Raw genomic sequence first — 11,649 nt, forward strand, 5'->3', positions numbered from 1 at the left:
TTTGTCTTTCTAAAACCTTGTGGGGTAAGCACTGTTATTATTCTCAGGAGGCTGGGTTTTAGACAAGCAAAGTTACTAACCAAAGCACACAAAGTCAGAGAAAGAGCGAGCCTGGACCTTAACCCAAGTCTTCTAGAATTCCAGAGATGTTCTCCATCTACTGTTTTATATTCCAGGGATGAATAACTGAGAAATTAATTTTGGTAATTTTTAAATTTCTATTCTATGAAAGGTCTTCTGTGGGCGCTTCAGCTTGGGGATTACAGGATATCATTGGTTCAAATTTGCGACCTTTGACTCTCTGGCCTATTGAAAGTTACTGCCCTGCACGATGGCCTTAGGCCCTTGGGACGGCAGATGCTGATGGCTCTTGTTTCAGAATTCACTTACACAGACTCCTGGTGCCACGACTCAAGGTTCCCTTCTGCATGTCCCTTCTACCCTTCATTCTGTGCTTCAAGCCCCACCTTCTGTTTCAGATTTTCTACTGAGTGACTGACTCATTTGGTCTCTTTTTCCCAGCTCATTATCCTTGACTCTCTCCACCTTGTATTTTGGCTCTTGATTCCACGGGATTTTGGGCAATGACAGCACCCACTGCTCTGGGCAAGAGACCCTCTTTCCAGCCCTACATGACTCCTGTAGCTCAAGCTAAACCCTGCCTCCAGAGAAGAAAAATCATTCACTGAGGTCAGTGAATCAGGTAAACTTTCAAAGATTAGGCTAAAATCAAAAAAGAACAAAAAAGAATGTCTGCTCTTGTGTTTTGATGTATGTGACTTATTGCTGTTTGGAGCTCTGCTGTACATCATCTGCTTGATAATTTGTTATATCAATCAGTCAGAAGCAATTATGAAACTGCCAACTCCATCCTTTTTATTCAGCAAAGCTGTCTAATGCTGCAGCTATTAATAACCTTCTTAGCTCTCTCAGTTTATCATCCTTCTTTTCCCTGCTTCTTTTCCAGCATTTTGATCAGTGATACTGAAAGGGCTTGTGAGATAGTTACACGAAGAACATGTTAGGAAATTAAGCAATATTAGTTGCACTAGTCTAAAGTAATAGGGAATTATTTTCATGGTGGTATCTGGTATGTGCATTGTACCATAAATTATGTAAGGCATTTTCAAACGGAGAAAAAAGATCATTTTCATAGAGTGTGGGTCTGAATGTTATGACTGCATTGTGTGAGGAATCATTTCACTGGTGTAGGAAATAGTGTAATCACCAAAAATTTCATGTCATGTCAGAGACTTGCGGTCTTGCAGTCTGGCTAAGAACCAGAGAGTTTACACTTAATTTATCTTTCTCACATCTAGTAATGCTAAGGAGTTATAGTGAAAATAAATTCTTGCTTCAGCAGCATTTGGAATTTTAAATTGGCGTCTGAAATTATGCTTCCGAATGCCTCATCTCTGTCGAACCAGAGAGTCTCTATGTGAAGGTCAAATGCTCAGTGCATGCTTGCCCCTGGGCTGCAGTCTCTCTCTGCCCCACAGTCTTTCTTGATTTAACGGGTACCATGTAGAAGACAGGGATGCAATGTCATGGCAGCTTATAGGAAAGGAAGAAAAAAAATCATCTGTCAGCATATTCCTCTTTTTCTTTTCTTCCTTTTTTATTTTGTAAGAGAAAAACTGGGGACCTATCATTCAGCACGGGAACAGAATTCAAACAGGGTCTCTGAGAGTTTTCTGAATTCTACTTGTATCTGGACAATCCACCTTAGATACGTAAAAAGATTGAAGCGATATATAAATAAATAAATGGGCATATGAACTCAAAAAATTTACTTAATTTCTCAAGCCCGCAGCTTCCTCCTTCATCCGGTGGAGATAAGTGGGGGACCAAATGATATATTGTATGTAAACAAATTTACATACAAGGAGGGTGGGTAAGAGTAGTTGCTCAAAATGGTAGATGCTTAACTTTTTAAAAGAGAATAGTAGAGGTGTTAATAAGAATACTTTTGCTTGCAAGTTATAGAAACCTAACTCAAACTGACTTAAACAAAGAGTAAAATTTGTTCACTTACCGTTCACTTACCTTTAAAGTTACGGGTAGACCATCCAAGCTGGATTGAGGGGCTCAAATGACACCTTTAGATTTGGTTGTCTCCTTCTATACCAGTTATTTCTGCTTTGTCTCACATGGGATCCACTCTTAAGCATTCTCTTTCTCCAAGGGGACTCCTGGAAGCTCCATACTTAAATTCTCAATCCAGTTCAAAGAGCCTGTTTTTTTTTTTCCCAAACAGTTCTCCAAAAGTTTCATTGGACCAGTTTGTGTCCTAAACACAGTCTTGAACGAGTGACCATGGGGACTCATGCGCTGATTGAGCAGGCTTGGTGCATATATTTATGTCAGGAGCTAGGGTGGAGTTATACCATTCAAACCACGTGGACTAAGAGTAGCGGACGAGCCATTCCCTAAGAGAAAATGTGGATTAGTTTCTCTAGAAGAGGGAAGAGATCCTGGGCAAGAATTAATAATAACAGCTGACAATTACATAGTGTTTACTCGGTGCCAGGCACTGACTAATCGGATTGCTTTAGATATATTGTTATTTAATCATCGAAATAACGTACTTTACAGATGAGGAAATTGAAGGTCAGAGAAGTTAAGTAACTCACCCGAGGTCACACAGCTAGTGTCAGAGCCAGGGTTCAAATGTAGGCAGTCTGGCACTAGAGTTCATGCTCTCTAAGTCACTAGAAAACACTGCTCTTCAGAACAAAAAAAATCTACTTCCACTCGAGCTCTGGAATTACAGCTACCAATTTTTGACTCTTTTGCTTATAAGCCGTTAGTCATGGACAAGGTTCTTAACCTCTTTGATTTTGTCTCCTCACCTATAAAATGGTGGTAATATTACCTTGAAGATTAAATAAGTAAATACATTGCTGGCATATAGTAGGCAGTTGACATGCCCTGGGTTGCAAAAACACCCGCCAAAAACCCAGTGCTCTAAATTCCTACAACACATCCATCATGGAATGTTCAATAGTATTTTCTTCTCTACTCATTAAAAAAATAGTTAAAAAGTAGATCTTAGTTTTTATTCTCTTCTGCCTCATTTACATTTTAGTGATTGTCTCATCACTGATTTTACATTAATACAGAGGTGTGACTAGATAATTCTGTCTTGCAGCATAAATTAAGAAAACTAATGTACTTAGAATTACACTTCCCCCACTTTTTTCTCTTCTTCTTCCTTATCAGCATAAAATACCATTTACTGAACACCTACTCACAGTGTGTGGTGCACCATTCCGTGCTCTCTCCTAATTTTCTTGGTTTTTTCTAAAATGCCTTTTGTAACAGAAAGAAAATAAATCATTGAAAAGTATGACATTTCTTTTCAATAAATAAGTAGGGGTTTATGTAACTCTTGAAAAGAGATAGTACAAATACGTAGTTTAGTAATATTTCTTCACAAACATTGGTGACAGGAGTTTCCTAAACAGGAACCATATATTCAAAATAATGAGACAGAACTGTTAAATTTTGGAAGAAAGAGGCAACTGTTGTTTGTTTTTCTATTTCTTTGGCTACCTGTCAAAATATGTTTTTTCTCCTTAATGCATCATCTTGCTTTTCTCCTAAAAGAGAGAATTTTATCAACTCCTTTAAGGAGTAAAAGCAACAATAAAAAATATTATGGCATGTTTCAAAGTCTGGCTCTTTGAATAGGTAGATAATATAGCTTCTAATAAAATACGGAGGAACCAGAAAATGGAACTCCCTTCTTGTTGGAATAAAGGGATGTATGGGAGATAATATCTAGCTGAGAATGTGTATGACACAAAAAAGAGGCTTATCTTTTAACATGAAATGTTTGGGAACAGCTCATAACACATTTCTTAATTTTTCTGATTATGTAGTCAAAACATAAACTTCAGTTTGCCTGGCCTCTGGTAACGTTTGATCAAGCAGAACTTGCTACAGTAGACTTTACATGTGACTTTCTTTGGCCCCATAGTCTCTGACCTGGTGCACAGAAAGGAGCATCATCGGTGTCTCAGGCAGATTTTGGCTCCAATACTGGCTGTCAGCATGAGAACTTGGGAAAGTTACCTAGGAAGCGGGTCAATTCTTCCGGTGATCTGTTAATCAAGTAACCAGTTATTGTCACAGTTACTTGTCATAGTTTTAACAAAAATGTTAGTGAGTTTAACAAGAAGATGAATTACACTAAAGTTGATAGGCTAGCTGAGAAAATGTTTAAAGAATTTAAAAAATGATAAAAAGTTCCTGTAAGAAATGCTATTTTCTAACTAACATTTTGACTTTTCATATATGAGGATTGTTTCTGCTCCTTCTTTTGGGTTTGAATTTGGATGCTTTTGACTGTCATTTTGTATTTTTTCAAACTTTAAGAGCTTTTACTATTTGGTTGCCAACATCTCAAATGGCATATCAGCTTTCAGTATCTGTAGCCATTTAAAATTAAAATTTAAATTTAAATTCAAAAGTATGTGAAATAATCACAATTTTAAATTAAATTAAATTTTAATTTTAAATTAAATTATAACTTTAAATGGAACTAAATCTTTATTTTAAATTAATTCCAATTTTCAGTTATTTTAGAGTAAGATTTAATTACATTAATTATTTAAATTAAATTAAAAATTTCAACTTAAATCCAAAAGCATCTTAAAGAAATAAAAATAACCTGAAAAAAGATCTCATCACATAGGAAACGCAGAAACTTTGTTTGTTGATAAGAGCGATTGGGATAGGCCAATGTATTATAAGATTTTCTGAAATACCGGACAAAAAGGGACTAAAAAACTCAAAGTGTGTAAAGAAAGTGGGACTGTTCAGAATATTTTGCTAAGGTAGATTGTATGATTGGTACCTCTAATAGTCTTTGACCATAAATCAGAAAATGTGAAGGAAGTATTTTAAAAATAGACTAAAAAATCCTAAAGTTGCTAAAATCTGATGAAACAGAAATAATGTTAAAATGAGCTTAGAAATCAGCAGAAACTGAGAAATTCCTACAATAAATGCTGACATTTCTGTTTTGCTAAAAAGAAGTTTTATTAGCAAAAATCAAAATTTGACCTTCCTTTTAAACTCTTAAAATATTCCTGTTTGAATTTCAGTTTCCTTATCTATTCAAGCGATAAAAACCATTGTCATTAAACCAGTAAATAGAACAAATTAGGCAGTTAGGAAGTTGAATTATTTTTAAAGACATTAACCTACTGCCAGTTGCTAACTTCTCTAAGCCTCGTTTCCCATCTGTAAAATGAGAATGACAATAACAGTGCCTTCTTCCTTCCTTGTTATTTCATATATTCCTCTTGTACCATTTATATGTTTCCATTAAAATATCTTGATTCATCTCTGTAAATATTCCCAGGGCCTGACATATAGTAGAATAATAGAATTAATAACTGCACATTTCATGCCAGACATTGTGAAAATGCTTTACCTAATTATCTCATTTAATCCTGACATCAAGCCAGTGAGAAAGGTACTATTATCTCCTCACTAGAGATAAGGAAATAGATGCTTAAAGAAGTCACTTATGAAAAGGAGGCACATAGCAAATACTAGAGCCGAACTTCAAGCCCAGCTGATGTCACTCCATGTTTGCTGTACTGAATTCCTAAGGATACCAACAGGCCAACTCTTTTTTTTTTTTTTTTTTAATATAGTACAGTGCTGTTATATTTTCTGATTCACTTTTTTCGCTTGGGACTAAAATTTTTGAGTGCAAGGCCCTCTCAAGAGGCTAGCATAGCATGTGAATGCAGATATTTCTTTCATTGTATATGTGGACCATGTGAGAATGAGAGACAGGAGGAAGGTAGGATGGGCACTGTGGCCAAATGATTAATTACAGGGAAGATGTACTGAAACAACAAGTACAAGTGAAGACAACTACTTAAACGCACTTATGTTTTGATCCACATAATCCACATTGCGTGGATTATTCTGAATTCAAGAGAACTTCTGGGTCATTAGTCCTCATTGCTTCTCATTAGCTTCTGTGGAATTACATAAACTAGATTTGTTGAAGATGTGTAACGAGCTAGGGACACAGACACTTCTCTCTCTCTGTTTGCTGGGAGTTCTCGATGCCTTTGCCATCTATGGTTTACTGATATGAATATGGTGAACTTACACATTCTAAAAACTAACAGAGAACACCTGGCTCTTCTTTCCTAGGCTGAAAGCCTCATCTGATGTAAAATGTTAGCTTCCCCATTGAAGAGGACTTGCTTGTTCATCCCTTAAACATTTAATGTGCTCTTATTATGTTTCAGACACTGGTAGGTTTTAGAGCTACAAAGATGAAAATAATATTGTCCCTGCCTTCTGGGGTTAATAATTTAATGGAAGAAACAAACAGGAAATTATGATGCAGTCAGATAAGTACAATGTAAGAGATATAAGGTAATGATAATTTCCAACATTTATTGCCAGCTTAATTTGTGCTAGACATCGTGCCAGCATTTTATATCCATCTCATTTTATTCTTATAAAATCCTACGAGGTACTTACTCTTATTACACGAGAAAACCAAGACATAGAGATTTTATATAACTTTATATAACTTGTCAGAGTCACAGAGGTAGCAAAGAGATGAACCTATACTTGAATCCAGATAATCTGTTGTTATCAAAGTCAGGGTACATGATGCTGTGCTATGTTACCTCTTGCATGGGAGTACAAATAGAAGCTCCAATATAAAATTCAAATTAGAAGGAAGGCTGGAGACTTCAAACAAATTTCTGCCTTTGGGAAAAGAAATACAAAATTAAATAAGCATGTTTTTCTTGAGATGATAACACACAGTACTTAAAAGCCAGACTGCTGGTTAAATCTGGGCTCATCCACTTATTGCTAGCTGTGCAACCTAGGACAAGTTATTTAATCTCACTGAGCCTTAGTGCTCTTGCCTGTAAAATGGGATAATGTTAGCATATAGCTCATAAGTTTGTGAGGAAGGTTATACATGAGATAATATTTGAAAAGTGCTTAGCAAGGTGCTTACAGATTAGTAGAGAATGATCAACAAATACTAGCTCTTATTAAATGCAATTAAAGAATTTAAAAATTACTTTTTTACAGCAAAGACATTAGTACTGTATCCATTTTCTCTGAGTTTTGAGAGGAAGTAAAATATGGTAGTGGTGAAGTAACTTGTAAGGTGGCTGGTGAGGCAAAATATCAAAGAAAAATACAACCACCAAAGTGGAAAATGTGGTTCTAAGCTGCAATTCAAAATTGAAGAAACTTTATCAATTTGGATGGACTTGAATATTACTTAAAAGGCAGGGTCCCATCTGATCATTTCCAAAAAGGCATAATGAGGAGCTCAAAGATCTCCAAGAAGGCTAAACAGAAAGATCTACATCCAGATATACATCACAATCAAACTATTGAAAAGCCAAAGTTAAAAAGAAAAACTTGAAAGCAGCAAGAGAAACATGACTCAACATGTACGGGAGAATAACAATATGAGTAAGAACTTATGGCTCATCAGAAACAATGGAGCCAGAAAGCAGAGGAATAACCAATTCAAAGCGCTGAAAGAAAAAAACCTGTCAACCATAACTTGTATAATCAGCAAAATTATCCTTCAAAAGTGAAGGCGAAATAAAGACATTCTACACTAAACAGAAACTGAGAGAATTCCTTTCAAGGAACTTTACATATACTATCTAATTTAATCTTGACTAAAAACTTGTTAAAGTGTCTTTTTCCTGTTTTCCAGAAGGGGGCTTTGAAACCAAAGAGAAGTTCAGTAAATTGCTTGAGGCTGTATAGTTAGTGAATGGGATTTGAGTCCAGATCAATTGGATATAAAGGGCGTTCTCATTTGTTCTGCCTTCCAATAAATTTTCGTTCCATTAGTCTCCCTGCCTCCAAGCTACTCTCCTTTGAACTAATCTACTTAGTGCTGCTAGATGGATGCTCTGAAATATCACTCGCTTGATTTTACTTTATTATTCAGAATCCTTGAGTGACTTTTTCTTACCTATGGTGTGAAGGCCAAATTCCTTAGCTTCATTTCTAAGGACTTTTACAATTTGACACTTAAGTACCATTTAAACATGATCTCTTGATATTTACCAAGTTGACTGGTTTATGTCATATCCGCCAATCCCTTTGTCTCCATCGATTGAAATCATCCTAATTTTTTGGGGGGAGAAATCCCAACTCAGAACTCCTGTCTTTTAATTCTTCTCTCATATTTCCACTCTTTTTTTTTGCTGAGGAAGTTTCACCTTGAGCTAATACCTGTTGCCAATCTTCCTTTCTTTTTCTGTTTGAGGAAGAATTGCCCCGAGCTAACATCTGTGCCAATCCTCCTCTATTTTCTCTGTGGGTTTCCACCACAGCATGGATGATGAGTAGTGTAGGTCTGTGCCCAGGATCTGAACCTGCGAACCCAGGTTGCTGAAGCAGAGCACACTAAACTTAACCAGTATGCCAGGGGGCTGCCCCCTTCACTCTTTCTTTATGGTCTCCCTTTTCACATATTGCCATCGCCCTATTTGAATCTATGTGTTGCCATATATTGTGAGTTTTTTATATATATATATAAAATATATACACATATGTGTATATTTAATACACTATCACATTATATTTATATTATATGATACATAATATATATTTGTGATATGGTATATGATAGATATCATGTATAAATATATGACGTTCATATATTTGGAATGTTTATATATAGTGGAAGAAAGTCATCTTATTTTCCTTTGTGTCTTCAGCAGGACTTAGCACAGTACCTTCTGTATTATAGCAGCCTAGTAAATATTTATTAAATGATGCCTTACTGTTTCTGGATAAAAAATTAAATATTAAAATCAAATAGTAAGAAAAAAATCACTATATCCTGGCCTTTAAAGTGATCCCATTTGGTTGGAAACTTATGTCAGTCTGAAGTCTTGTTAAAATCAAATCTGAAGGAAACAGAAACCTTCTCTCTTTTCTTGCTCTAGTCTCAGGAGGCCACCACAGTTTTTCAAAGCCAAATGTTTATGAATTTCTTCTCAACCATCGCTGTTGTGGATCCAGGGAAAATCAAGACAGATGTTAGTGGTCATGGACACTCACAGCTCATAAATTTGATAAGCTGAGATGATAACCCACTACAATTTGGTGGGGGCAGGTATGGGAAGGTTCCTTAATGTTTGGAGTATAATACCTTCCTTATTTCTCATACTTATGAAGAGCAAGTGGATCCAATTAACTGACCCCCGAATAGACTCTTAGATATGCTGTAAGAGTAGCAGGGAGGGGTAGTACTCATGGAAAAGAAATTGCTTTCCTAGTGGAAGCTGAGGACTTAAAAAATTACTGTTTGGGAGATTTTTGTCTGTGAGTGTGTTTACTTCACAAAATGTGGTCTATCTTTAAGGATATAACTGGATCAATCGCAGCTGCAGATGTCTTTCTGTTTCTCCTCCTTTAAGTCTCTCCTTTGATCTCTTTCTCACCTCTCTCACTTTGAAAAAAAATCAAATCTTGTTTGGAATACCCTTTGCCCCAATACATAATAGTTTCATTTATCCCATTAAATGTGATATAACTATACCTTCATTAATCTAGGTCATCCTTCTGGCTGTATATTCATTCAATTTACCAAGAGTAAAACAGTAAGACACCGTGATTAGCGATTGGGAATTGATGTTGGTTCTCTGCCCAGCTCTTGATTAAAGCTCTTATAGTTTAAGAGAGGTGAGGAGAGGGGAATATGTTGGAAGGGGAGGGTGAGTTCAGGTGAAGTAATAGCAGGGGCATTTTTTTCTGGGAAAGTGTGGAGGCTAGGTCCTCATATTTCCAATGTTCTCTCATACCTACCTGGATTGGTACCAAAAAGGTAGAAAGGTATGTCTGTAATTGTTGTTGCTATCCTGGCAATCTCAGCTAGCCAAAGGAGCTAGAATCAATATTTAAGGCAGAGCAGATACTTTGAGGTAGGACGAAGCCCCGGTCATGGGACTATACGGCACACCCCACAACTTCCAGCTGGCAAACTGCATGGCCTTTTTGTTAATCTTGCAATAATGTGATCAGGCATTTTAAGTGAATAGTAATATAAATAAATATTTACATATTTATTTAATATATAATATATTAAATATATTTAATAAAAACACATACAATATATAGTATATAAAAATATATTTATGTAAAATATATAAATAAATAGTAATATAAAATAGTAATAGTAAGTGAATAGTTGGATTCACATCACTCTTCAGAAGGATTTTACTCTACTTACTGAACTCCTCTATGCCAGACACTGCCCTATACTCTAGAGATGCCCACTGGTGAATAGAAGAGACATAGATCACTCCCTTTACTGCTTAAAGTTTAGTGGAAAGAGCAAGTGCGACTTGTGTCTTGATTTTTTTTTTCTCTATATCCCAAATCAAGGAGAACAAAAACATTTACTCACAATCAAAGTTTATTTTGACTATATTGCTGTAATCAATAGGCATAAAACTGTAATACTTAAATGGGGTGATTTCATGGTAATAATAAATAGAACAAAATGCATATAGAACTTGTAGATTTATAACATACTTGCACCTATACGATCTTTCATAGCCTGACTCAGCCTCTGCTTTCTCATGTGGAAAATAAGGCATAATAATATCTATCTTACATGGATAGATAGAGATAGACAGCCAGTCTAGGGTTGTGCCTGCGAATTGTGAAGGTCTGCATTTTATAGATGAATCTGAACCTTAAAGAGGATATGTGAATATGTGAATTGTCCAGGGTTGAATATACAGCCAAAGGAAGCAATGGGACTTAAAATACTATCTTTGGACTCTGAATTCTATGGTTTTTCCATTATACGTCAGTTTGTTGCTCAGTTGACTCACCCACCAATTGGGAGCCAGGAGTATCCTCCCAGAACTTCTCCAGACTTGGTGTTCCAGGAAAACCGATCACATTTTACACTTTTTGGCAGCCCATATAATAATAATGCAACAGACAGGAAAGAAATAGAGAGGAGAAACAGGGACCATTACTTTAAGGTAATAGTAAAATTCAACCACAAGCTGACCACCCAGAAATAATCAATTTTGTGCATATCTTTGTAGTCATTGTTTTAGAATTCATTATATTTCCAGGCTGGGTTCTTCTTTCCTTAGGCCCTAATCATAGGGAGCTGTTTTTGCATTTATTCTATAGAATATTAGAGCAGAAACTGTCTTATGAGGATGTCTAGTCAACCCCCCTTAGTACTGAGATGATGAAGTGACAGCTAGAAAGATGTATCTATAGACTAAGGCAAAGTCCTCAGAAGAGAAAACAATTAGTAAATTAAGGAATTATTTTCTACAAGTGACTTTTTGCTTACAAAATGAACATTCTATGGTTTGGTCATAGGAGAATAACTGAAATTTTGCCTGAGTTTAAATTCAGACAAAATTTTGATACGTCACATCATTGTTTTAGGCCCAATAGGAGCTTCACTGAGCCTGATATATGGTAGGCTCTCAGAAATATTTGCTGTATGAATGAATGAAGCATGTTTGGCTTATGTGTATAATTTGGAATTAATAAACTCAATTTGCTAATCTAAGACCCTTGTCCTCATACCCAGTCACATCGTCATTGTTAATGAAATTTTACTGAATGCATTCCATA

General features: G+C 35.8%; 1 long non-coding RNA gene across 2 annotated transcripts in view; it reads right to left on the bottom strand.

Annotated features, from left to right (window-relative positions):
- The window catches only part of LOC139045719 (uncharacterized), a 127,923-nt gene extending 125,456 nt beyond the window's left edge, over positions 1-2,467 (bottom strand). Inside the window, exon 1 of one of the 2 annotated variants that reach the window (XR_011504720.1) lies at positions 2,047-2,467. This is a non-coding gene — a long non-coding RNA (uncharacterized lncRNA). The remainder of the gene's footprint in view (positions 1-2,046) is intronic. The other variant, XR_011504719.1, reaches the window with a different exon arrangement.
- Positions 2,468-11,649: the final 9,182 nt, after the last annotated feature.

The sequence above is a fragment of the Equus asinus genome, chromosome 7 (genome assembly GCF_041296235.1).
Source record: "Equus asinus isolate D_3611 breed Donkey chromosome 7, EquAss-T2T_v2, whole genome shotgun sequence".
NCBI classification, from domain to species: domain Eukaryota; kingdom Metazoa; phylum Chordata; class Mammalia; order Perissodactyla; family Equidae; genus Equus; species Equus asinus.